This window comes from Urocitellus parryii, unplaced genomic scaffold (genome assembly GCF_045843805.1).
Source record: "Urocitellus parryii isolate mUroPar1 unplaced genomic scaffold, mUroPar1.hap1 Scaffold_2885, whole genome shotgun sequence".
In the NCBI taxonomy this organism is placed as follows: domain Eukaryota; kingdom Metazoa; phylum Chordata; class Mammalia; order Rodentia; family Sciuridae; genus Urocitellus; species Urocitellus parryii.
Genome location: NW_027552707.1, coordinates 30,965 through 58,741, shown reverse-complemented (window position 1 = coordinate 58,741; position 27,777 = coordinate 30,965). Strand labels below are relative to the sequence as shown.

At 32.8% G+C, this 27,777-nt stretch overlaps 1 pseudogene; it reads right to left on the bottom strand.

Moving 5' to 3' along the window:
- Nucleotides 1-531: 531 nt before the first annotated feature.
- LOC144251914 (roundabout homolog 1-like) overlaps nucleotides 532-27,777 on the bottom strand; it is a 48,138-nt pseudogene continuing 20,892 nt past the window's right edge.

Here is a 27,777-nt window from a genome sequence, read left to right as displayed (position 1 = left end):
AGCATAGAAACATTCCAGTGCTCTGACATCTCAACTTATCTTTTTCTTTATTCACTGCAGTGTCCTTGGACTTGATTAGTAGTATTAGTTAAATAGATGAAAAAAATTTCCACAGGGCCCCAGTTAGGATGATACTGAATATTACCTAACTTTTATTTGAACTATCATCTAAAATGTATATTTGGATAATGTTAGTTTAGTTATAAGATATCTACAGTCATGCCTCACATAACGTTTATATCAACGAGGAATGATTTCTATTGACTGTTGTATAAGATGATACTGGCTAATGACATCACATATATTTTAGTTTGTGTAACTACACTCCGTGATGTTCACACAAGGACAAAATTGCTTACCAATGTCTTTGTTGGAAAGTGGCCTTGTTGGTAACCAAGGCATAACACTGTATGTGAGTGTATTTTAAGTGAAGCTAACACCACTGTAGTTATAAGCCTCACTTCTGAATTCTATTAACTTCCAACAGTGGCTCAGACACATGTAAAAACAGCAAAGCAGGACAAGTAGTACAGTGACAGACTGTGAAACTGGACTGCTTGGACACTCACCTAACTGGATGACTTGAGGCTCACTTTTCACCCCAGGTCCCAGTGCTGGCTGCCACTTCCACACTGTACCGGATCCCGGGAACCAGGGAGGGAATAACCACAGAAAAGGTAGAACCATCTACTGTCTTGTTTATATGGTATCGGGTTTCATTGCCCAGACACCAAACCTGGAAGAAGAACATAATGAAAATCAAGCTGGTAAAATTTCCAAGATAATGCAAAGATCCACAGAGGGTGAAGACGGACTTTAGACCTTGACCCAGTTGAGATGCCGCATGAACCACCAACACAAGGTTTCAAAAAAGTCATTCTTCTCCAAGATGGAGCTCTGAGAAGACTCTTCCAGTCAAGCCCAGTATTGGTAATAGCTGCACTATTGGAGAATTGTAATAGTTACACTTTCTTAAATATCTTAAAGGATTGTATAAGGTGAGTCTACAAACTTTTGCTTGAAGATAAACATTCCTCTCAATCCACATCATATCGCATATCATTAGGTTTTTATTCTTTTTATTTTAAAAAAATTTTAATAGCATGAGGTTATTTGTCAGGAAATACAGGACTCTGCAAAAAGTTATACATATCCAGGTAAAGAATAACAATGTGTGTAAAATTATTCGACATTTGTGTGATAGATGTGGTGCCCAATGACCAGGCATCAAAGGTGAGGAGGGAACTCTGTCTGACACTTCAACAGTTCTCTGGGATAGAATCACCTGGTACTGTCACTTCACATTTCGTATCAAACTCATGAAGTGGTTGATTTAAAAGGAGAGTAGTTTCTGCATAATACAAAGAAGTATGTATAAATAAGATTATTAAAAATAAAACTGCACTCCAGGAGGAAAAAAACCATCCTAGGCTTTTATTCAGCTTTTGGTACGCTGAACTAATATCAATGAGATGAATTAGCAATCTGGTATTATAGTTAAAGGAGAATATTAACTAGTCTTTCACAATATCCATAAGATCATAAAGAATAAGAGTACATACTCGAAGTGCAAGAAAGACATTCTATAATGAGAAAGTTATCGTATGCCTCATTGACTTTGATAGTGATATTTGTGATAGGAAATTGTATTTGGATTCAGTTTCCATAAGAGAATAATCCATGCAGGAGTGAAGAACACTCTATATTCCTTATGATATCCTCGAGCTAAATACAGGATTAGCTTCAAGTGGACTACTGTCCACACTGGAATAGGAAATGGGATTTTAAATTAATCTAAAAACACCAGCATCCTCTACTACTTGGTCAATAACCTTTAATTTTGTTCTTTGAAATTTAATATTATTTTCATATAGTTTCAACGTGTAATGCCACCGAATGGTCAGACACTATATCAGGATCTGACCATTTGGAAATAAAGACTCCTTTGTGAATCTTTTTCCCCCCAATTACATTACACAGCTGAACTGAAGCCACAAACTGATTTTGTACCAGTCAATCAGATTCTGAAAGGCATTTTATTATTTTAAATTGACCATGAAGTTAAGTGAAATCCACCCTTTCACATTTCATGAGGAAAGAAATGAGTTTTGACTCTTAGGGGAAAATGCCTACATTATACAATTTTGTGTGACAGCTGAGACATCACCTCATTTTAAATCCTTAAAAATCTTCTGTAACAGTCTATTTTTCCAGACTGAAACATAGCATCCTGTCACTCACCAGTATTGAAATAACCTTGAAACTTGTGAGAAAGCACTTAAAAGTATGGATATTTTTACCTTCTAGTAACTCAGTTACTCTAGAAAAAGCCTTATTCAAAATATCTCAAAACATCCACAGTGCATTTGTAGTCATATTTTAAATATATTTTAAAGCAGCCCTATTGATATACTTAAATTTCACAAAATGTTGTTTTTTAAATTTGATTTAAAAATAATTTTAAAATAAAATATCATACCCAAAATTAAGCTTAGATTGGTTTTTAGTTATCAAACAAATAAATTTGCTACTCAAAAGAACGTATGAGAGATTTATCAGGATACACATGTAAGGGACCTGTCAGATCAACTGCATTGGAATCTCCAAGAGTGGTGGCAAGTCACCTGTACTGGGAAAATGGTTCTACCAGTGATTCTGCTGTTGGCCTATACTTGAAAATCCCTGACCTATACTAGTGAAGGTAGATATCCTATGTCCTGTCAATGGACACATATCAAGGTGTGTCTACTCTAACCTCAGTTATGAATCAATAACTTCATATCACCTTCATAAAATCAGTTTCACATCCTAAACAATGATCTGGAATATTTACATATAGAAATTAATATTCTAAGTATCATTATTTAGCTAGTCAACTAAAAAATGACTCAGACATCAGAGAAATACAGATCACTCGGCAGAGAAGTACATCTTTTATAGTTAAAATTCTTCTAGTATGTAACTGTCAAAAAAGTACACATAAAAATGTACACATATATTTTCTATTTATATTTATCCATTCTGACAGCACATTAGGATCATCCTATAATACAGATTCATTAATAAGTTCAAACACAATCTTTCAGCTAAATCTCATGTCTCCATCTCAGTTTTTGATGCATCTTGGCATGCTTGAAAATATTTGCCTAAAATGAATCCATGTTAAGATTGTCCATATTTATTGAATAGAGCTGCTTTATTTCATAGGGAAAAATAATTATTCAGAACCACTGGATTAAATCAACCGATAATACACACATGTTTTAAAAGTTTATATAAACATATGGAAATTTATAAAGGACTATTTCCTGAGACATGATATTTTGTTTTGAAACAAAAACAAGAGATATATAAACATATGATTTCCACACACACCAAAATTATTTTTCCAACTTTGTTCGAAGTTTCTAAAATCTCAAAGATGTAAATGAGTTAAATTAAATTAAAAAGTTAGAAAAAATCTGGTAGAAAGTGACTCTCTATATAGCCAATTCCATAGTGCAATCCAATTCTGAAAAATATGTTAAAGCATTTTTCAGAGAGGAAAATATTATTACCATTTAAATTTATTGATTTTGTAGAATTAGATGGATGTGTAAGTTTTGTAACAATTTGGACTCTCTCTAGCATTTTTTTTAAGTAACTTTTCTAGCAAAGAAATTATTCCAAGACTAGGTCTATGAATAATTGTACATGTTGGTAGTTTTACCAGCAGATGGCGCCAAATATCTATAAACAATTTATTTAGCTTTGTGAGTAGAAGAGGGTGTCCATCAGTAAATTAGCATATGTGTATTACCTTATATTCTTGAACCATTCCATTTTGAGTGTCTTCTGGAGGTGGCTGCCAGCTGACAAGAATTGCTGTTCCATTTCCATCATTCTTTGATACAGTTACACTTTGGGGTGGGGCACTTGGTGCTATTAAATTGTTTCAAAAAGCAGATATATTAAAGTGTGCTACAGAACACTGAAAAGCAGATAATTAATACTTATTAATTAATATAAGTAAATATCAATAGTGAACTGATTAAAATTAATATTTAAAATTAAAAAGGAGTATATGGATTTTAAATTCAATATCTGCATGATTCAAAGATGTAACCCACTTAAATGTTAATAGTCCAAAATTACTTTTTTTCCTCAACCTTACCAACCTGATGTTATTGTGAATTTCCATAATCAAAGTTATATATATTATCTCCATGAAACATGAAAGGACTTCTATTTGTACTTCTTTGTAACCCTAATTTCCTGTTTCCCCAAAACATGGAAAATATAAAAAGTGAATGCTAATCAGGATATTAACCACATCCTATCACTAATCCAAGAAGTGGCAAGGACATATTAGGAGACATTATTAATGTTTTTATGGAGTGTAGTTGTGACACAAAACTATTTACATAAACAATACTTTTTAATTTCTAGTTTTATGGTAACCAGTCATAGTGGTTTGCCTAGAACTGAGGGATTTCCAGATAGGGGATGAAAAAGGACAGAATGATTATTCTGGAAAGTCCTGGAAAACCCAGGTGTTACTCACCTTCTTTATAAATCATTAATCAAAGTAACATTCAATAAATGGGTGGTGGAAAGGCAAGCAAATTGAGAGTGAGTCCATCTTTGAATGTGGACTGGAGTTCTGAGTAATTCAACAGACCCTGTCTATGTCATTAAGTAACACAAGGTTCACATTTTCACTTTTTTTATGTATAGGCCACTAATAAAGCAAGTCAACGCTTACAGCATTTTGGTTTTTCTATTTAACCAAAAATAGTTGTTCTATTTAAACAAAATTTCTTAACAAAGTATGTTTAATATCAAGACAGTTAAACAATGGATTCTACTATCATGTATAGCTAAAAAGAATCCATTTTAAAAAAAAGACAGTTAAACATTAAAGAAAGACACTCTTAACATTTTAACAACTCCAAGTTAATAAAAGCCCAACAAATCTACTGCAGTGCACAGATATCACACACTCCATATACTTGCCTTCTTCTAAGGTTTTGGCAAACTTGATTTCGCTATCTGCTCCTTGAAATTCATTAAAAAAAGGGCGAGCCTTAATTTCATAGTTGACTCCCTTTCTGAGATCAGGGATAACCACACTATTTTTGGTTGGAGTTCTCACTTCAAAAACTAACCACTCCGATTCACCATGGTTGGCTCCAGATGGCCGATAGAGAATTTTATATCCTTAAATATACTGAGATTGTTGGTCCACCTATTAAAATGACAAAAATAAAAATGCAATCACTCATAGCTTTTTATTGCTTATTGCAAAATAATAAAAAATGAAGTGCAACAAAACACATTTTTTTTTTCCTATCAGGTTTCACCATGAGTATTTCTAGTTCACCTAAGTTAATACTTAAAAAATCTTTTATCTTTTGTAGGATGATATTAATTTCTGTGCCTTATGAATAAATATGAAGTGTCATAGCAGTTCTGAGATATATCATCTAGACACACGTGAAGGTCAAGGGTATGTGTTTTACTACTTCCTGATCTTAAAAGCCTACTTAATACTACTTGGAAATATTTCTAAGATTAAAAAAAAATCCTTTGATAATGGGCCTTCCATAAGTTGCAAATTCATAGTTAATATTTTGGAGTTTTGTCCTCTGAGAGGGGTAGAGTTCATTATTTCATTATATAAACAAAAAGAAATATACACAAATAAGAAGCTTTTATTGATAAAAGTCCGTCCATGGCTACCATAGTAAATGACAGTCATGTGTTACATGAGAAAGCTGTCATGGCATAGAAGTGATCAACAGGTAATTAAATTATATCTTATATATATATTTATATATATTTTATATATATATAATGATCTCAGACAAGCCACCTGCTTATTAAGACTGAGATAAAATATTACAAGAACAACTCACTGTCCAGTGCACTTCAATTGATGAGGAAGAAAGGATGGTGGGATTGTGGAGGTGCAGGACGACGTTTCCCAGTTCTCTCTGGACCTGCTTGTGGTCCACCCCCTGACTTGTCGGTGGAACATCTGCAAGGATTCAAGAAGACCCTGTCAGGCTCCGCATCATGCTAACGAACTGAAGCAAAGCAGCTTGAACCAGTCCTTTCAATCAGAGCCACTCTTAGAAAAGAAGACTCACTGGGCCTAGGAAGCCAACCTGTGCTACAGAACAAAATAAGAACAACTTAGCCTTTTCATTAGGTTCAGAAGACTAGGGACCTACAGAGAAAGAGGAGGGGAAGGGAACAAGTAGAGGGCCTGCAGAGAGCCCAAGGGCAAGAAACAAAAAGACAATGGCAAATAGTAAAGTGTAAGGGCTGCTCCCACCATGTCATGATCATGTTCACGCTGAGAGTGAGGCTAGGCAGTCCTCTCCGAGTCTGGTATAACCTTCCAGAAGGATCCCAACTTTAAAAAAAAAAAAAAAAAAAAAAAAAAAACAGAAGGATCCCAACTAAGCAAGGAAGACAACAACCAGACCTGTTAGCAGAGAGTTGGGCAAGGAAGAGCAGAGAAACATGGGCAGCAAAAGCAAGCCCAGAAAGAAGCCCAACAGCTACATTTCATAAGAGAGCCCTGGTCTCTTCCCAGGCAGGCAGGGTGGATAAGGAAGTGGCAGCAATATGGGATGCAGAAGGCACTACTGAGGCCAATAAAATAAATTAGATCCATGAGCAAAGAGCACTTATTAACATCATCTTAATTGATGATGGTTTACGTTAGTTATTGTATCACAGTGAAGAATGCTTAATAAAGAGCATTAGCCATTTTGCAATGGCAGTCTTTTATGTGTTATTTTAGAAAATTTCATATTAGAAAGAAAAATAGAAAGTGATGCCTAGAAATGTAATTTGGAAATGCTTATGAATTGATCCTTTTATTTTTCTTGTTCTCCTCCTGAAAGAAATGTTTTATAATTCAGAAAGGCTTTTCCCCACACTCAGAATTGGACTGGCAGGAAATCTTAATATTGCTCTATCCTACAGCTTCACAGGTACTGGAATCCCTCTATGCATTGTTCAGAATTCACCCACTATTTATAGTAACTGTCATCTTCTTATCAATACTCTATACACCATCTTTCATTCTGTGTAAGTGTACATTTCCTTTAAATAATAGGGCTCAAGAATGTTTCAAGGACACGACATGTGGAGGTAGAATAATAGCAATAGAGGTGACAGCCACCCCATCCCAACAATGACCACTATCCACCCAATTCCATCCCTGGCTGCCAGTTTCTTAGCTCCTCCTCCTTGCAGAGTCCAATCTTGCGCTTGGTGACAAGGAGCTAACTTCAATGTGACACAGGTCCGTCTACCTGACTCCTATACTACAAACCTGTTCTCTGTATGTATGCATGTTTAACTTTTGGTTACAGCTCATTCATTGGTGTCTCCACTTGGGGAAGACTCTGGTGCAACCATATTTCTCAAGTGGTTATAGACACCATGCCTGTTCCCTTGGAAATCAATTGCCAACAAATCTTCCCTGAACTTTCTGCATGATTTCCTTTCCCTTACAGCATATGCATTCTGTCACCTCCAATAGAATTTTTTTTTTCTTTTTTAGGTCCTTTCCAAGATTTCTACTATGATCATAATCCTCAGTTGGGTTGTACAGTGTCTCAAAAGCAGATTAAGAACTAAGTAATAAAATACGCCTCTATTATTTTCACTCATTGGTTGCTTCTTGTGTCCTGGAGTCAGAAAAAAGCATGTTATCGTCCAGTCTCCTAAAATATTAAGGAAAGGATGTCATGTTTCCTCTAACACTTCTTTCTTTTGGGGCTAATCATGCCAAGAGCATTGCATTTCCTCTGTGAAGTGATCTTCGGCTTTCCATGCACTGTGTTCTCTTAAAAGTCCATCTGAAAATGCAGTGCTCACAGCAAACCCATCACTCCATTTGTGATTTGACCAGTTCGCAGTGAAAGAGACGACACCTTGATCCAGAAACAATTGTGCTATTCCAGCAAAGACAACATTGGCTCTTTTGGCAGCTATATCACTCAGGGGTTACAGATAGGTGTTTGAGTTGACTCCAAACACCAAGTCTGTCCACCTCCCAGAGCACCAATATGCACACACTTCTATTCCTGTAAGCCTAGAGTTCTCAGACTATCCTTTTAAAGCTAATTTTTTCAACCTCAGTTCAAGTACCTGACTCTTTAATTTGCTCTGTTAATTTCAATCATGTTAGTGCTGGCTCTTCATTCCAGTCTGTCAAGATATATTTGATTCTGATTCTCTCACTTGGCTGACTAGCTCTCTTTCTTGGTTTTATGATAGCTGCAAATTTTATGAACTTTATTTTTAATCTGGACACTGAAAGAAACAAAAGTAATTATGGCATTTTTTTAAAAAAATTGAATCTATGCTCATATATTGATTTAATTTATCCTGCATGCTTATTTGTTGATTAATTTGTTCTGATAGAGATTAATTCAGTCTGGGTCCAGTCCCGAAGAATGCACTTATTTAGTTCCATTCCAAAGGCAAAAAGACCAAAATGCAGAAGGATTGCCTATCTTCCTCAATGTCACAGAGCTACAAGACTGAAGAGCTGAGATGAAAATGTCTTTGACTTCCAAATGTGTGCCTGTTTCCCCATATATCAGTTTCTGGTTGACATAGATTCATTTCCCTTAGATTGTTCCTCCCGCTATGCATAAACAAAGGGAAGTTGATTAAAACTTTCTTTTTTAAAAAAAATTAATATTCAGATAAGATATTAACTACCCTTACAAATGACAATATAGATTATAAAACCGTTCACATGAATGCAAGATAGAATCAGATGAAGTAGTAGTATGACTTTTGGTTAGAGTCCACTAGATAGAGACACCTGTACTGGGGACAAAAGTTTAAATTCATTTTACAGCTGCCATAGTTTCTGCATTCTTTACAAATGCGTATCCAACATTGAAAACCTCAAACTGCCTCAGGGCGGGCTCCAAGTGTATTAAAGCTCCTGATGAGGTGACTCATAACAGCAAATATAGGCATCTGGGTGTGTTGAATTCACACAGCCAGAGACAGACAGACGTGGGCATGTTCTTTAGCTCAGCTTGCTTTCTCTTGAATTCTGAGGCAGAATCCCTTCCATAAAGATTGTTAATACACACATTAGAAAAGACAAAATGTGCAGACCCCTTCTGAACCAGGAGAAAAGTTGTTCTGGTCTTTTAGTCACCTTGCACATAATTTGTTTCTTTCATCAGAACTAATTTGTGATTTTTCCTTTGGAAATGTTAACTTACAAGAGAAATGTTGATTCCCCTCTATGTTGGAAAAAGAATTTTGTATTTCCAATTAGCACCTCTAAGAATTATCTTTCCATGCTAATATAAGAACAAGTACATTTAATTGCAATGATATAGGTTATAAGAAAGGTAAAGGTTAATTCAAATGATTCTTTTTTTTTTAATTTCAATGTAATATAAGAGTCTCTATCAGAGCACTAAAATAATAAAAATGAGCAAGAGAGTAAAAGGTAATAATAATTTGTCGGGCTGGGGATGTGGCTCAAGCGGTAGCGCACTCGCCTGGCATGCGTGCGGCCCGGGTTCGATCCTCAGCACTGCATACAAAACAAAGATGTTGTGACCGCCAATAACTAAAAAATAAATATAAAAAATTCTCTCTCTCTCTCTCTCCCTCTCTCTTTAAAAAAAATAATTTGTCTACTGAGAGATAAAATAATTTCTCTTCAGAGAATTTAAAAGCCATATCCAAAACAGTCCAAGTGAACCAAATTTTGAGTTTTAAATGGCTTAGAAACAGCTTTAAACATGTCCTTTTTAAAATTTTTATCTATTTCTTCAACCTACCTTTGATCAATCTATAGGTATTTTACATTGAAGAGTCTCAAATATTTTGGCTGATATAATCAACAATGAAAGACCAGTCAAACAAATATAAAGACCTAAATATTTTCCATGCTCTGTAGGAGGGTGATTGGACATAGGAATTAAGAACAAGTTCCCAAATATCTCCTACATTTGTGTGATTTTGAAAAAGTATGACTTGATTAAGATAGAAATCCTGAAAACTCACCCAGAAGGTGATGAGTACTGAATTTAAACATAAATAGTATATTCAATGTTAAATACAATTGCCTTATGATTAGGATATTATATCCACATATATCTATATTTAAAAATCAACAAATTGAATATAATACACAAACATTCATGTAATATTTTTGCCTTAAGAATTTGTATTTTTATGAGAAACAGTTCTCTCTGTTATCAACCTTACCTTCCTATTCCTAAAACAGAAAATAAAAAAGTTTGTGGACACTGTGTCTGTGTATTTAAAAAATTAGTTAAGCAATTTGAACAGACTGTAAATGTACAATCCTAGCATTTAGTACAAATGATGTGCCTGTACAATTATAACTCTAAGGATAAGTAGGTGTCACCAGGTTAAGTAAATCAATATTTACCTTGTGTTTTCACCGGCTCTGATATTTGGCTTGGATCACTAATTCCATAAGCATTAGCTGCCCTCACAAGGAAAAGGTAAATTGCACTAGGTTTGAGTCCTTTAATGGCAAATGTTTCTGTTTTCACATTCTCTGCTACGGTCTGCCAGCTGCTACCAGATGCATGGCTAAAGACAGATACAGAAGTTAGAACACGCATATTAAATGCATAATTTTTTTTAAACAAAAGAACAACCAAAAAACGTCCTTTTCACTCTACCTGAAGGCTTCTATAATATAAGATGTTGGAGTTGCTCCTGAATTCAAATTTGGTTGCCATGATAAAGTGACTGTGTTTCTGCTGACATCTGTGACTTCAGGTTTTGAAGGGGCACTAGGGATTAAATTTGGGTCAGTAGGTCTCCGAGGTTGAACTGGAACTCCAAATTCTAACAAGTGGGAAAGAGATAAAAGGAAGCTGTTTATCCATGTTCAGATAAGCATATAAATGTAGATGACTTATCCACACATCTACTCAGGAACAGGATGTTTACTTCACCAACTTACCATAAAGTAAACAACTAACTTTATTTTCAGCCTCTTTTTAAGGCAAAAACAATAATTTACCTTGGACTTCAATGTAAGCACTCCAAGTGGCCTCACCACTGGGGGTCGATGCGATTCAGGTGTACCGACCAGTGTCACCCAGCTGCAGAGGCAGACAGAAGATAAATATTTGCAACAATCAAGAGCTTACTGGGCTGGAAAAGCAATTACAGGTTTGTATATGGTCCATGAATATGGATAACTGCATTAAAATTCACTAAGTAGGAACATTCCCTTAATCGAACATATTTTTATTGAATCTAAAACATTACAGGAGGACAGGAAAAAAAATTATATGATTATTCTCATTGTATAATAGAATATAGTATTAATTACATTAACTAAAAATTTACAATTGACATTATTATCAATACCAGGGACAATAAATAATTGCTAAGGTATATAATTCTTCAAAATCAAAGGGCTAATCTTTATGGCTAAATTATATCTCTATGATTAATAAGTCACAAAATAAGGCTTATTGCATATTTTATCACTGTAACACTTATATGGATATTTGAGACAAACAGATGTTGTAGAAAAAGAATAAGCATGAAATATTTTCTTATAATTTTTTAAAAAGTAATCATTCTTATTTTCCCTAATTTTTTAAATGAAAACTTAAGGCAGTCTATGAAGTATGAAGCCAAATTCCTGCCTAAATAAACACTCTCTCGCCCTTCTGAAGATGGAATGCCAAAAAACAAACACAGACCACACATTCAATTTCAAAATCATTAGCAACTCAATAAACCTCTATACTTCTGCTTATTGTAATAATTCTATTTTCAAGTAACATTTGATAAAACAAAACCCTTGTCATCTTGCTCTGGCAATTGCAATAACAAAGTCACAACAGTTGTAACACAAAAGCACAACATATTAACTTCTGAGGCATACAGAAATTAACTGTGATGCTGATTCAAAATTCCAAAGAAGCCACCCACAATAGGTAATAAAGCTATTTCAATTTATGTTTACTGCTGTCAAAACTAACTCTTTCATATGCTTTTTTAAGGAGCTTGTCTTGACCTAAAAAAGAAAAAGAAAATCAAAACAAATAATACAGTCCTGAAAAATCTGATATGAGATATGACACCCAGGAAGGTAAATTCCTAAATGTTTCCCCCAAACCTGTGGGCTTTCAATCATTTAACATTCTGATTTGAAATGCTTAGTCAGTGTGTACATTGCTTTATAGGTTTCTTTGCATGTACAGTGCTTTGGAACTGCAAAATTTTGAACCAAATACTCAAAATAGAAGAACGGTAAGTACACTGCACATAAAATATTACTGGAATATAACTTAGAAAATGCATTATGAAATGACTGCATCATACCACTATTTAGAAGGTATTTTTCCCCCACAAATTCCCATCTACTTTCCTCAACAGGTTAAGTTATTTTTTATCCTCCTCCATAAAACAAAAAATTGCTTTTCATGGGCTAAATTATGAGTCAAATCATCTCAAGTGCATATAGTAAAATGCCTGCAAAAAATCAAGCATCAAATAAAAAATACATTCATACTTTCACTCAATATTTCAATCATGCTAAGAGGTCTCAACACAAGTTTCTGGAGACAAGAACAAAGTGGAACAAAACAGGAAGTCCAGTGTGTCATTGGAAGTTACCTTTGCATATCAGATCTGCAACACTCCTGTCTCCAGCTGTTTGATTCGGGAATCTTGAGTTGAAACAAGGATTCCATCCTTTCTCCACAGAATTGTGGGCACTGGACTGCCTGTGGCCACACAGCTGAGGACTAAAGTACCATCCACAGCTACGGTCTGATTCACAGGACCTTGTCGAATGACTGGGGGAGGCCGGTCTGCAGTCACTGCCAGAAGAAACAACAGGAAATAGATTTCTGCAACTGGAAGCAATTTTCTAATCATCCAAGCAATAGCAGTTGCTGCAGGCTTTGAAACAAACTGAAGATAATTAAACAAATAATTAAAGTAGGAGACATGCATTATTCAGAATGCATTTATATGATGCACTGATTCAGAATATTAAGAAGAGATACAATGTCCTTTCAAAGGGCCAACCACTGACTGAGCTTGCTGCATTGTCAAGGAACCTATTTAGGAGTTCAAGAACTCAAGGAGGATTGTGGATGATGAAGTAGATAAGTAGTGGTGCACATGGAATACTGTAAACATGAAAAAAACAGAACACAAAACCAAATAAAAACATTTTTCCCAAGGAAACACACGAGACAAATTTTAATGAATGATCGAAACCCGATGTGACATTTCAAAACTGTTTGGTGCTCAACAACAACAAAATGATGGTACTAGAGCAGCATATGATTTTGGATTTAAAAAGGTGCTTTGGACTTTCAAACCTCAATAGGATCAAACACCCTGTGTCTATTTATCTAGGATTTTTTTCTATTAAAATAGATATGGGTTGAAAATTACCCAAGTATAACAAATTCAAAGAAACTGAAAAATTGCCCAAATTCATTGTTGGCAGCCTGATCCAAAGATAGCTCATGAAGATGTTCAAACTTGGCAAATATCATACTCCTCTATTAGAATTATCAGGAATGACAAAAGCACTTAAACCATTCTGTTACTTCATAATAGATTTAATTGCACTATGAAAAGTAACAACGAGAAGCACTTTTATTATGTGTAGATAAAATTATTCTTGTTAAAAAAAATTATTCTTGTTATATAAAAATTCTACAACCTGAAAACTTTACTGAGATCAAGTCATTACTTTAAGGAAAATCTAAAACAAGTATTGGGGAATGAAAACAAATAAAATAAAATTGCAGAAAAAAATTAAAACTATAAAGCCTTAAATATCTGGATACTAGTTAGAGTAAAAAAAAAAACAAAAACACAAATACTCAAAAGAAAATTGTAAGAAATTGCCTGATTAAAGGAAGCCAGTTGCCAGAATAACTAAATTTGGGGTGCAAAAATTTACAAATCTGGATATGTCATGTTCAAAGTTGTATGCACCAAAGATTTCACAAGCTAGAGTCACACTTCAAGTTGTTCCTCATTTATCATGCAATAATTACTAATTTTCTGCATTCAATTTTTTTTTTAAAGAAAAGCAATGGCATGAAATCAGCAAGTGTGCATTTCCACTCTACTCTTCAAATTATCTCTATGTCATCACTGGTGTGAAATTTGCTGATACCAAAAGATGTATTCTAGAAAGCTAAATTTTGAAACTTGGCAGGAATGTTTAAGATACTACATGGTTGAAAAAATGTAAACCAGTAGTTCCACTGGTTAGAAATTTTAATCTGTTCCACACTATCAGTAGAGGTTGCTAATAACAAATTAGAAGCCCCTTTTGATATGTATTATAAAAATAGGAAAATATTTGACTGCATTGAGGTATTCCTTTCATTATAGGGAATGAATGAACATGTAGTTTCAGACATTAATTAAATTAGTAGCAGAGTGCTTCTCTATAATTGATTTTAATTAAGTCCAGTAAAGGTGTGGTTATATTTGGCAGTCTCATAATATATAGAAGCAATCCGACACCTGGAATTTACTCAACTTTCTTTATGTCTACAGTCCTTCGTTATTTGCATCATATTTAGCATCAGGCATACCTCCTTATTCCATTCCAACCCAGTTTACTGGTGCAGTTTCTCTGTCATCTATTTCTGCATGATTTCCACTGGGCAGTTAAGAAAAATAAAGCAAGAAAAGGATCAGCTCTATCATCTGTCATGAGACTTTGGACAAGTTCTTTAAGGTTTTGTGTTCTGTTTTTTTCATGTTTACAGTATTCCATGTGCACCACTACTTATCTACTTCATCATCCACAATCCTCCTTGAGGATTTTGTGTTCTAAAAATGTCCTCCGTATTTTTTAAAAATATGAAATAATTTCAAAAATTCTAGTAAACATTATGTGTGGTTGTGAATTATTAAATGCTTTCCCTTGGAAGTTAAGATCACGATGATTACATTGACCATCACCAATTCTACTCACTATACTGAAGCTTATAAACAATATAGGACAACACAAAGAAGTCACAAGTGGTACCACATTAAGAAAGAAGTAAAAGTATCTATCTAAAGTTGACAGATGTTGTACAAGAAAATTTCAGAATAACCTATGTAAAAATTTTTGAGAAATAATATGTGGATTTAGAAAAGTTGCTGGACATAAGGTTAATATACAAAAGTCAATTGTACAACTAGAAAATTTCCTTAAACAATTCAATGATGAAACTTTGAAAATGTTGAAACTTAAAATATACACATATAATCTCATCAAAAAACATAAAATATCTTAAGTATAACACTACTAAATCATATTCATGACCTGTATCCAGGAAACTATAAAATATTACTAAGAGAAACTTTATAACATATAAACAAATTAAAAGGCATATGTGGGATATATACCATTTCTTTGAATTGAAAGCTTCAGGTTGCTAAGAAGCTAATTCTCACTAAATAATCCAGTACTAAAATTGAATCTAAATTGTTTATTGGTTATTGGTTCATATGTACAGAATTTTATAAGTTTATTTTAAAATTTATAAGGAATGCAGAGGATCTTCAACAGTAAGCCTAAAACAATGAAAAATAAAGTTCGAGACTAATACTACCAGTCTTTAAGACTTACTATAAAGCTGCAATAAGTAAGACCCTATGTAATGGCATAAATAGGTCACTGGACCAGAAAAGAGATATTACAAATCAACTACTAATTTATGTTCATCTGAATCATGATAGAATACCACCAGAGTTAGGGAAAGAATAGTCTTGACAATAAGTGATGAAGAAACAATTAGATTTCTTATAAGGAAAATAAAGAGTTTTGATTCATGACTCACACCATTAATTTGGATGGATCAAAAACTTGAATCTCAAAGGAATAAATAATAAACTTTTTAGAAAAAGAAAGAACATATTTGTAGCCTGAGGAAAGAACAGGACACTAAAAGTGCTAATAATAAAAGAAAAATAATTATTACCCATTGATCATTATTAAAATTAACTTCCTAATACTTAAAATAACCACGAAGAGAATTGGAAGAGGACTGGGGTTGTAGCTCAGTGGCAGAGCTCTTGGATAGCATGTGTGAGGCACTGGATTTGATCTTCGGCACCACATTAAAAAAATAAATAAAAATAAAGGCATGCTGTCCCTCTACAACTATGATTTAAAAAAGAGAGAGAATAGGAAGAAATAATTACAATGCATACATCTGAGAAAGAAATGTATTTTAACTAGATGATAAAATGAAAAGAAGAAAAATTAGTACACATGTCCACCAAAAAGCAAACCCAGATAAGTAAGTGCACGTGCCCATCAACAGACTGTATAAGAATATTTAGCTTTACTAATTAAAACCCTAAACTGAAAACAATCTATCAGTAAAAGAGCACAGAAATAAATTATGGCCTATTTATGCTATGAAGTACTACACAGCACTAAAAAGTGAATGAACTGCTGTTATATACATGGATGAATTTCACTGACATTATTTTGAACCAAAGATGCTATAACACAGGAGATTAGATACTATGTGATTTCACTTAGTTGAGTTTCCGGAATAAGCAAAACTGATCGATGGTGATGAAAGTCCTAAAAGTCATTTTATCTCTGCAGAGAGAGGCTTATTAACTAATAATTGTAAGCCTTCTACAGTCCTGGAAATGCCCCATATCTTGATCTGAGTGGTCATTATGTGAATAAATTAATCATACTGCATTTGCTTACTTGACTTACTTTACAGTATGCATATTATATTTCCATTTATATAACTGGGAAGAAAAAGAGCGGTCTAGAGAAAAAAAAACGCTCCAGCAACAATATGAAAATGTAATTTGGGAGTGCAGTGAACAAGAAAGGATGGAATTAGTAGGTTATTGCAGTTTCAGGTGATTAGGACTGGGAGTGATAAAGATAACCGGATGGATTTGAAAGATTATTGAGTGGATTCAGTGATAAGGAAGGATGAGTGTCAAAGATGACTCCACAGTTTCTAATTAAAGAAATGCTACTGTGTATGATATTTAAATCATTATCTGAAGTTTAAAAACAAGCAAATTGAATGAACAGAACAAATATATTTTATTACTGATTCTCTTCCCTGACTCATGTTCCATCACCATCTTTGAAAGACATTTGTTTCATCTTTAACATGTTCCTTTACCTACTGTTTAGAATTGGGGGTAAAAAATCATTTCAATTGCTCTAATATATTTAGTTTTAGAAGCAACAAACTTCTTAACTGTATTATGCTTTCAGTTCTATTTTTAATTTGGAAATATTTCCTGATTACACATAGACTAATATATTGTGTGTACTATCTATGCTTTCAATGGTTCTGCAAAACCACTTGTGTTCATCCAATGTATTTATAGTTATCTTCCTTATGTAGGAATAGATGTGTATACATATATACATTGCATACCCTTATAGGTATTTTTTCTCTTTGAGCTTCAAACTATCACTACTCTCTTATAATCTGGAGATTATTCTCTATTAACCATATCTTTATAGTTGGTGTTAATCTATCACATTCAAAGATGTTGATAAACAGAATAACATCAGATCATTTAAAAAAAAAAACTTGTTCACTATCATTGATTGTGAGTTGTTAGACTTTGGATTTATGACCAATTCATTTTGTTACCTTAATTTAGAGAAAACACAATAGTCAATAATTTACAATAAGAGATTGCAAAATAATCTTTTCATCTCCAAAACATGAAATATTCCTGTGTACAACTATAAACTTCTCCTTGGATAACTGTTATGCTTTTACAAATCTAACTTGATACTAGACATTAGTTCATTTATATTAAAGTAAAAGTTTGAACTTATTATTGTATAAATATACTCTTAAGTTTTACATTAAAATATCTGTAAAAATATTTAAAGTGGAAAAAATACATCTATTGACATTCTCTCTAGATCCTAGGACAAATTGAACGTTCTGAAATAAATGTTTGACATTACCATCAGTAACTTCCAAATATGCTTTCGTGATGGTACTTCCAGCAACATTCAAAGTCTGGCAGATATAATAACCAACATCAGATCTCTGAACATTAGTAATAGTGAGGTCACCAGTCTGAGAGACAGAAAACCGGCTGGATGATTGTGGTGGCTGGTATGAGAAAAGCAGATTCTAAAGCCAGAATTTGGGAGGAAAGAATTAAAATAGGTTAAATGCTAGGTTCCAACATTTTGGCAAAGCTACATACACATTTATAAATATATGTGAATATGTATAAATACACACATATATATATACAAAAATAAACTCAATATTCTTTCGTCATATACCCACATATAAAGATGTGTACATGTATAAACATCATTAAACACACATGGATTTAACAAGGCAGGCTTAAATAGGATCATGTAAAATTTTAAATCAATCTCAATATTGACATATGGTCTTATAACTATCAATTTTGAAACAACATAAGGATATTAGGTATCATTAGTATAGAAGATTTTATACATGTAAGCCCACTATGACAAAATCCTTGGTTTACATTTTGCTACCAGAAAAACCTTAAGACCTTTACTACATAAGCAGAATAGAATTCTGATTCATTCTTATAAATTATAATGGAGTATAATACCATTTTGGCATCATGACCAGTATCTCATTAGCTGCCCATTATAAATGTCCAGGAACCTTAACAGTTGCTATCCAGATTTTCATATTAAAAGGTAAGAATTTGTCAGGTGCAATGGTGCACACCTGTTACCCCAGTGGCTTTGGAGGCTGAGGCAGGAGGATTGCAAATTGAAAGACAGCCTCAGCAATTTATTGAGGTTCTGAGCAACTTAGTTGGGACCCTGTCTTGATAAAAAGAAAAAAGCCTGGGAACTGAGGAGTAGCTCAGTGATTGAGTGCCCCTGGTTCAATCCCTGGTACAAAATTAAAAAAAATAAATTTTAAAAAAGGTAAAACTTTCTAGAATGGATTTCTTTGAAATTTCTATATTGTTCTGAATCAAAAGATCATGCTTCTTCGAGTGTACATTTCATGCATAATAATGATCCATACTAATTGAAGTTCATAAAATAAAGAATATCAACTTTTCTTCTAATCAAATAAAGTTGCTTGTTTTAAAGAGTTTTGGTGCTTTTTAGCATACATCATTTTTATTAAGGATTAATTAGTGATCCACAGATACATATGTAATGACAAAAATTTTAACGAAAAATGACTTGTATCATTAAACCAAACCACATGAAACCAAACTTTTTTGGAAATTTAATCTGGAGTTTAAATAACTTAAGTGAATCATCTATATATTATACTATTAAGAAAAACTTCTAGTGGGTTCACTCTTTTTACTATCCAGATTTTCTTCTATAATCTACTTCCAATTTTTCCTACTGCATTAAAATATTTTGTTCTGTTTTGTCTTTAACTTGCTATCAGCAAATTTAATCCTGGGAGGCCAACTGGAGTATCCTAGAATCCAGCATTATAGTAGTATAAAAATGATAGTTTACATACCATAAATCAATATTTGTCTACCAAAGTAAAAACAGAAGTGAACTTGAACATATTGTCTATAAAAGATTATTGAGTTCCATCAGTAAACTACCTGTTTGCTATTTGTAAGGGTACATTAGAAGCAAGACAATGAAACAAAACACCGAAGATTGATTCAAGCAAAAACAAAAATGGTCAGGAATAACTATTAAAAATGAATAAGAATCAGTTTTTTACAAGCATCAAAAATAAGTGAAGAGAAATGTTTTGCTTTCCTGTGAGAGGGAAGTCATTAAGAAATGAGATAAAAAAGATAATTTAAATTATTTTAATATTTCTTCTTATTAAATGGAAGCCCAAGAGTCAATTTAAAAGAGTGTAGATCTCTATATTCTAGTGTGGATAGAAAACTCTGGATTATAAAATGTTTAGAAAATAGGATTACTGGCAAATAATGATCAGATTTGACAGTTTAAAAGAATATAATGAACTTATAATTTAGGTGACATCAATATTAACTCATCATCTCAGATGTGGAACATCTACAAAAACTTGAATATGGTATGTAATATGTAATTACATAACATATAATTGCAAATAATATGATTAACAATATCAATTAATATCAATATATATAAGTTATCAATTATGATTTTTAACCTATTTTCACCTGTGATAATTTTGTTAAAATATTCATAGAATTGAAAATTTGGAACTTAATTTTTTAATTCTAGATATTTGAATAACAGAAATGCTAATTCAATTATGTGGAAAAAGAGTAGTTTTTTTAATATTTCTGAAGTATAAATAAAAATAACACTTACATGATACAACAGTGACTTCTACATACCACCCTCTGTACCAAATGGAAGCAGGAAAATACTGCTTTGAGAATTAAGGCAAGGAAAATAGCTTGCCTCCTCTCATTCTGAGAGGAACCAGTTTCTGGATTCTCTTAATGGAACAGCTAGATAGCTACATCACACATTGGTTTTTCTTCTCATAGAACAGGCCCCCATTTCTACTGATTAAAAACAAACAAACAAACAAAACAAACAAAAACAAAACTAGTAAAAGGTTGTACCTGACTCCCTTCTCTCCTCCAAACAATAGCTGGTTGAGGGTTTCCTGTTGCTTCACACTGAAAAGTCACAGTTCGTCCTAAGGCAACAACCTGGTCACGAGGTTTCACAACAAAATGTGGAGGTTCTAAAGGAGATGAAAAAATTACATTGACTCAGAAGCATGCAGTTAAGATCCCAACTTTGAGGCAGCTTCCTGATAACCCAAGTGCTGCCTTTATTTTTATACAACACATTATGTATACTACTAATAATTGACCAATTTTCACCCTTAATTTTAAGTTAAACTGTTAAGTGCATATTTATAGAATGAAATAGAGATGTATTATGAAAAGGTTTTTTTTTTAATGACTTGACCTCCTAAGATTAACCTTCAAATTTAAGATAATTCTTGAGCTACATTTTGACCCTTCACATTCAAAGAGTACCTGAAATATGTATGAATAAATATTATCTTTTCTCATTCAGAGTGCTTAAAGGTGAATGAACTTTAATCATATACACAAGGACCTTCTGATGCAGGCAGGTCCTGAAATTACTTCAATTTAACTCAAAAGCTCCTGAAATGCTACCAGGCAAATTATAATATTTCAAATCTTCAGTCCAGTTGCTTGAATAGAAATGAATTTAAAGCAATAGTGCAGTCAAATGCTTCCTTCATTTACATAGGCAAGGGCATGCTCAAACAGAATATATATGGAAATGAGGGCAAATTTGAAACATCTGCTCATCCTGACATTATAAATACTGCCAGCTTTGTCCAAACTGTTTGATTTATACAGGCTTAAATGGCCACTTCATCCAGCAGTAAGTAGAGTGTCACAAAATTGTGTCAATTACATTGGGCGCAATGGCACTTGGAAACATTAGGTGTGCTGACTAAGCAATCCTGGCCCCAAAAAAGAAAAAAAAATCTTGTTTTGAGGATGAGTTTTGAGGATGGAAAAATATGTACTGAATTTAAATCCTTTTACCTACTGTTTACACTTTCCTATCCATTTCTTATCGGCTGGCTGTCTGAAACACCTAATTATTCTTCTCTCTTGTCTCAGTTCAAATTCAAGTGAACAAATGTTTCAAGCCAGACATTTAGCAGGACAGGATTATTCTGATACACTTTTTAAGGATTTTTCATTATTTCTAAAGTTTTCTTTAAAAGTATTTTCAGTTACTTATGTCAGTCATCACTTAAGGTAACTCCCCAAAGTAAATATGAATCAAAAATTGTATTCAGATTAGACTGCAAATGTTACCATTCTGCTTACTTCTTTGTTACTAAAAGTCAGTATTCATTAAGATTCTTTCTCTTGTTTAATATTTTGTAGTCAACTGCAGCAAATGTATAATATATGTATAGTATGTATTATATAATACACTTATAAACTTATGCATTTACAAAAAATAGTTGACATGCCCTTTACTCTGGGTACTTAAATACATAAGTCATTAAAAAACACTAAAGTCTATTTAATATGTACATTATTTATAAATATATTTAAAATATAAAATCCCTTAAAAATGAAATGTAAAATGACTTTTCTGAGATTGTATTATGGCAAAACTGAAGAAAGTAATTAGATCTCCTAACTTCTAGATTAGTGTGCTTTCTTCTATGCTTTCTTTCTTTTTTTTTAAGAAAATTGAGGTTTAGTAGAAATTATACCATTTGACTAGAAAATTATAGGAGACCTGAAAAATCAGGTCAAATGCTTTCAAATGTCCTCTAACTTATAGGGAAGAAAATACAAAGTTAGAAGATACAGTTTAAGTTCAGTTTGGTAATGGTGAAGTTCTAGCTTATAATTTTTTTAAACTGTGATTGTAATTGAGTGGTTTACTCATGAATTTAACAAACACTATCATTACCCAGGTATAATAATAGGCATGTACATCATCCTTTCGGGATTTTCCTCCAGTACAAATCCATACAGGAGCATTTTATTCCTTACTTAAGGGTTGGAATAATTGACACAGAAATCAGACCAAGAAATTGAAAGGACTGAATGGATAATAACAAAACCTAGTCTAGAGTTTGGTGTCTTACAATGAAAGAAAACCAAGTGATTAATCAGATGAGTGGGAGAATATGACTTTCCAATATGAAGGGAATTTGAGTAGGAAAATATAAATGTTCAAACCATTTAGTCAAGCAAAATCTTCGGGTGGTCTCTTTCCGAAATCTCAGGAGCATGTCTAAGAATGTGTGCCAGAATCTGTGTTTCTTTTATAAAATGCCAGCTCTCTTCAAAACCTCAATGACTTGGTGGGGAACAAGGCACACAAACCCTCATGCTAACTACATTTATCCTGAAGCAATCCTTCTACACAGGATATTTGCCTGGAAATGAATTTACTGTATTTTGTAGGCATATTCTCAAGCCAACATCAACAGTGACATCAGCCACAAGACATGTCTCAGAAATAAAGCTTTTAAAAATCCTCTTCATCCAGCCTCAGTGACGCATAGGGTGTTCCAGCTACTTCGCAGGCTGAGGAAGGAGAAATACCTTGAGACCAGGAGTTCAAGGCCAGCCTGGGCAATGTAGCAAAACCCTGTCTCCAAAAAACAACAACAAAAAAATACAAAAATCCTCTACTTTCACATTAGATGTCAGATGTAGCCATATCTCTAAGAAAAAAAAAATCATGGACTAAATTTGCTTCTATTTATCAATCTATTGTGTTTACCAATCTAGACTGAGGCCATTAATCAAATGCATCTACTTGAATTTTATGAGGATATATTGGAGTTTTCTGAAGGATAAAATATTTTTTTAAAGAGAGAGTGAGAGAGAGAGGGACAGAGAGAGAGAGAGAGAGAGAGAGAGAGAGAGAGAGAGAGAGAGAATTTTAACATTTATTTATTTTTTCTTAGTTCTCGGCGGACACAACATCTTTGTTTGTATGTGGTGCTGAGGATTGAACCCGGGCCGCACACACGCTAGGCGAGTGCGCTACCGCTTGAGCCACATCCCCAGCCCCTGAAGGATAAAATATTGAAACTTTCTATAATCAAATATGCATAATCATACTGACAATGTCATATATATTCAGTGTTGAAAATTTGAAAAGTTGGACAAAGAGGAAAAACAGAAAAGCCACTTAGAATTCTACCATGCAAACTGGCTTTAAAATATTCTCCTATAATATCATTTTAATGACTCTACAATAACCAATTTACAAATTATCTTAAATTATTTAACCACTCTTAGACTCTTCTCGTTTTCACTTTTAAAGATGGTGTAAGATTAACACCCTTCTCCTAAAGATATTCAAGATTATTTCCTAGAGGCAAAATTACAAAGTCTGAAAATATGCAAAGGTCTAGAGCACATTAAAAAATAGCTCAGTTGTGCTCAGGAATACTTTTAATCAACTGAGATTTTCACTAATAGCACACAAATTGCCTTTTCTCCCAAATTTTATCAACACTGAACATTAACATCATTGCCAACCTCAGAATAGACTTTCCTCTTAATTAATATTTTTACCTTTGTGAGTTTAAGTATGTGTCTTCACATTACCTTTCTGCCTCTGAGAACAGGACACAGGTACCTCCTCAAGCACTTCCCGATTCAGAGGTGCCTCATATACTTATTGCTACTGATTCTCTGGCCCCAGTTCAGAGGGTTCTGCTCTATTTGTTTTGGATATTATGTTCATATGTTTATTTATATTTTATTTCTGATTTCTAAGAACTGTTGGTAAGATAAAACTTTTCATATCAGTTATAAATGTCTTTTTTCATTTTGTTAATACTCCTTCTAATCTGTTTAGGCAATATTTTTGTTATTGTATCAATAAAATGATATGATAATGTGTAATATACCATTACATATGTATAGAATATAATACATTACATAAATATTCAACTCCAATTGCACCCATACTTTAATGCCCTTATTATTTTTAATTTTTAATCCAACTATAATTTTGTATATATGGTATCATAAAGAAAGCAATTTTTTTCCCAAATAGCCATTGACAGCATCACAATTATTGAGCAGTCCATCCTATCTGCATTAATACGGAATGTCATTTCAGTAATATTTGTGTCAATTTTTAGCTTATAGAATAGTGAGAGAGAACCTTTTAGGGTGACATACCCTTTAGCATACCATATTCATGTAAAATTCTCTAAAAATGGTGTTCTAGAAGCTTACAGAATAAAAAAGCCTTCTCCTAAGGTAAGTGCTTAGAAACATGAGGATGCTTTCTTTATAGAGGGACAAATGTTTATTAAAATAAATTTGATAAACTGTGGATAAACCATGTAGTTATTTCATATAAAATGAAATGAATCTGACACAGAAATGAAAATGAATGCAAGAAAGCTTGTAGTGCAAAGGCTATTCACCAACAGAACTTTAATACTATTACTGACTTATAGCTATGAAAACCTAGACATGCATGAATTAATAAATATTCTGAAGGGGGAAAAACCAAATTATTCTCTAGACATATATTTTGTTTGTTTGTTTAATCTTGTAAGATGTAAATTGAAATAGTACTTAACCAATCAATCCTAGCACTTATCACTTATTTAAGGACAGAAGAAATTAAAGGATGCAGACCATACATGATTTAATAAAGACATAAAGTTAGCAACCCCATTACCTTTACTCTTTGCCAGTTACCCATACTTCCTGCAGACTTTATTCTGTGCAGTCTGTCCTTGTGGCCAATGACAAGTGAAACATGGAGGCTGATTGGTTGAAGGACATGGAAGGGTATGGATGGAAAGGGGAAGAGAAGTTCCAGTCACAGTGACACGGTGATTAGAAGATGGTGAATAAAATGTCAACTTACCAGACCCAACTAAAACAAAACAAAAAAAAAAAAGAAAACATGGAATAAATAAAATTAAGGAAACATAAAATGAAACAGAAAAAGGATAAGATTTGACTTAACAATGATCCTTCTATTAATGTAAAATAAAAAAAAACATGTTAATATTTGGATATAATAAGCACACTATGGATGGAAATTTGTTAGCATTTCAAGTGTAATTATGAATAATTTTAGAAAAATAGAAACAAATCTTCAAATCTTTACTATGATTAAATGGCAGAGCTACGATTGATGGTAACCATGAAATTATAAAACATTTTTCAATGACTCTACATTTTGCTACCAGAAGAAAGGTTAGATAACTATATGTGTAATGGATTTAAAAACACTATAAATCTTAGCCACTAAGGCTATACAGAGATCAAAATTGATCATCTTTTAAAGATAAGGAATGTTAAAACCCATAACTCCATCAACAGACTAGTTTTTAAAAGATTCATGCTACCAATAATATTCCACTCAGATCATGCTTTCACATGTGAATAAACATACAAATCATCAGACAATCTGGTTAAAATACAGATTATGGTTACATGGGTCAGGGCAGTGGCCTGAGATTCTGCATTTCTAACATGGACAAGATGCTATTGGTCCATGATTATAAGTCAATCAGGAAATATATTTTAAAATGTTTCACTTAAATTTTTGCATATTATAGATGAGAAGATCTATAGAAAAATGTGAGTAAATTACAAGATCAGAAAAAACTTTTATAACCTTAGATATAAGTCAAAATCACCTTACTTAATTTTAGTGCTGAAACGTTGGGCATTTTAATATAGAAAGCTCAAATTATATATGTTCAAACTAATGCAAAACAATTCTTTTATTTTAAAAATACATAGAATTACTGTTAAATGCAGTACTTTTCCATATTAGTAGAGTCAAAACCCACACTACATTTACTTCAAATAAATAGATCCTATATCTGCTAGTAACTCAAAATTAATTAGACTTACTAAATATTCCTGTAGTTTAAATTAAAAAATGAAGGGCTGATGCTATAAAATAGTAGACTTATAAAACAGAGGCAAGGTTCTCTGTTATATATTTGCTATATATGCACTATGCCATAAAATGGCAGATATGGAAAATACATGCAAAATGTTAAGGTAAATCAAAAACACATTTTAAATCACACATTCCAATAATAAAAATGAGTGAAATAATTTCTCTTTATTTTTTTATTCTAAAGTAAAAATTTAGCATAATTTTCAGTCATTCAATTAGAAAAAATGTTTTAAAAATGTTTTAAAAAATGTTTTAAAAAATGTTTTAAAATGTTACTCAGGCTTAACATTTATTGTATCACTAGCTTTCATAACTAGACTCAAAACCATAGAGGAGGTAGGCATTCTTACATTTCATAATACTTTAACAATAGTATCTGTTAAATGACAGGAAGAAACATTTAATACAAGAGTACCTAATGAACTGTCAAAATAAAATTTTTCTTTGAATCAACAAAAATTGTGAAATTATTTTTGGCTTAATTGGTGAAAATAAGTTTGATCCCATTAAACTAATGTAGTTAAGTCAGAAGACTAGAAAAATAATTCTAATTTTTTTTACCTATTTTTGTAATTTAAAATTCATTAAATATTTAAAAAATATATGATATAGGAAAAAACAAGATAATAACTGGAAAGCAGCAACTTTAAAACTTAAAATATCCCTTTCCTTGTGTAGAGTTTTTAACTACAATTGGGTCACAGCATTAGAATAATTTTATTAATTAAAATCCAATATAAGAAATTCAGACTATTACATTTGCATATCATATCAATGACAACTTTCAGTCTGTTAAGGATCTTAAAAGTTAGGTAAGCACATCCTCTAACACAGAAGCTTCTTAAACATCAGAGATTGTTGAGAAAACTCTATTTTGAATGATCATTTAAGCTTTTAACAACCAAGATTATCAGGAAATGATGTTTCCTGTCCCAATGAAAACCTGTCTGCTCACAGATTAACATCCCTTTGCATCTGTGCCAGTTTCTGTAAACAAATAAAAGCCAATAAATCCTCCACATAAAATCCCTTTACTCACCGGAAGGAAATTTTCATCCCTCACTTCTGTTCTAAAGGCCACATTATATAAACTTACTTAAATTTTTTTTTTTACACCTATTTCCCCTTTATCTACATTTCTCCTAGGGTCAGGTAAAAGGATTCTCTTTTCATACAGAGAACAGGAACACTTCTATAAAACGGTCAGTGCCCATTATTGTCCAGTTGATTACATCAGAAAGACACAGGAAAAGGGAGAGTGGCTAGGAATCTGCTTATCTGTAATCCTAACTCTGAAGTTCTGGGTTCATGGGGGACCTCAACTCCCACCCTTAGGCTAGCTC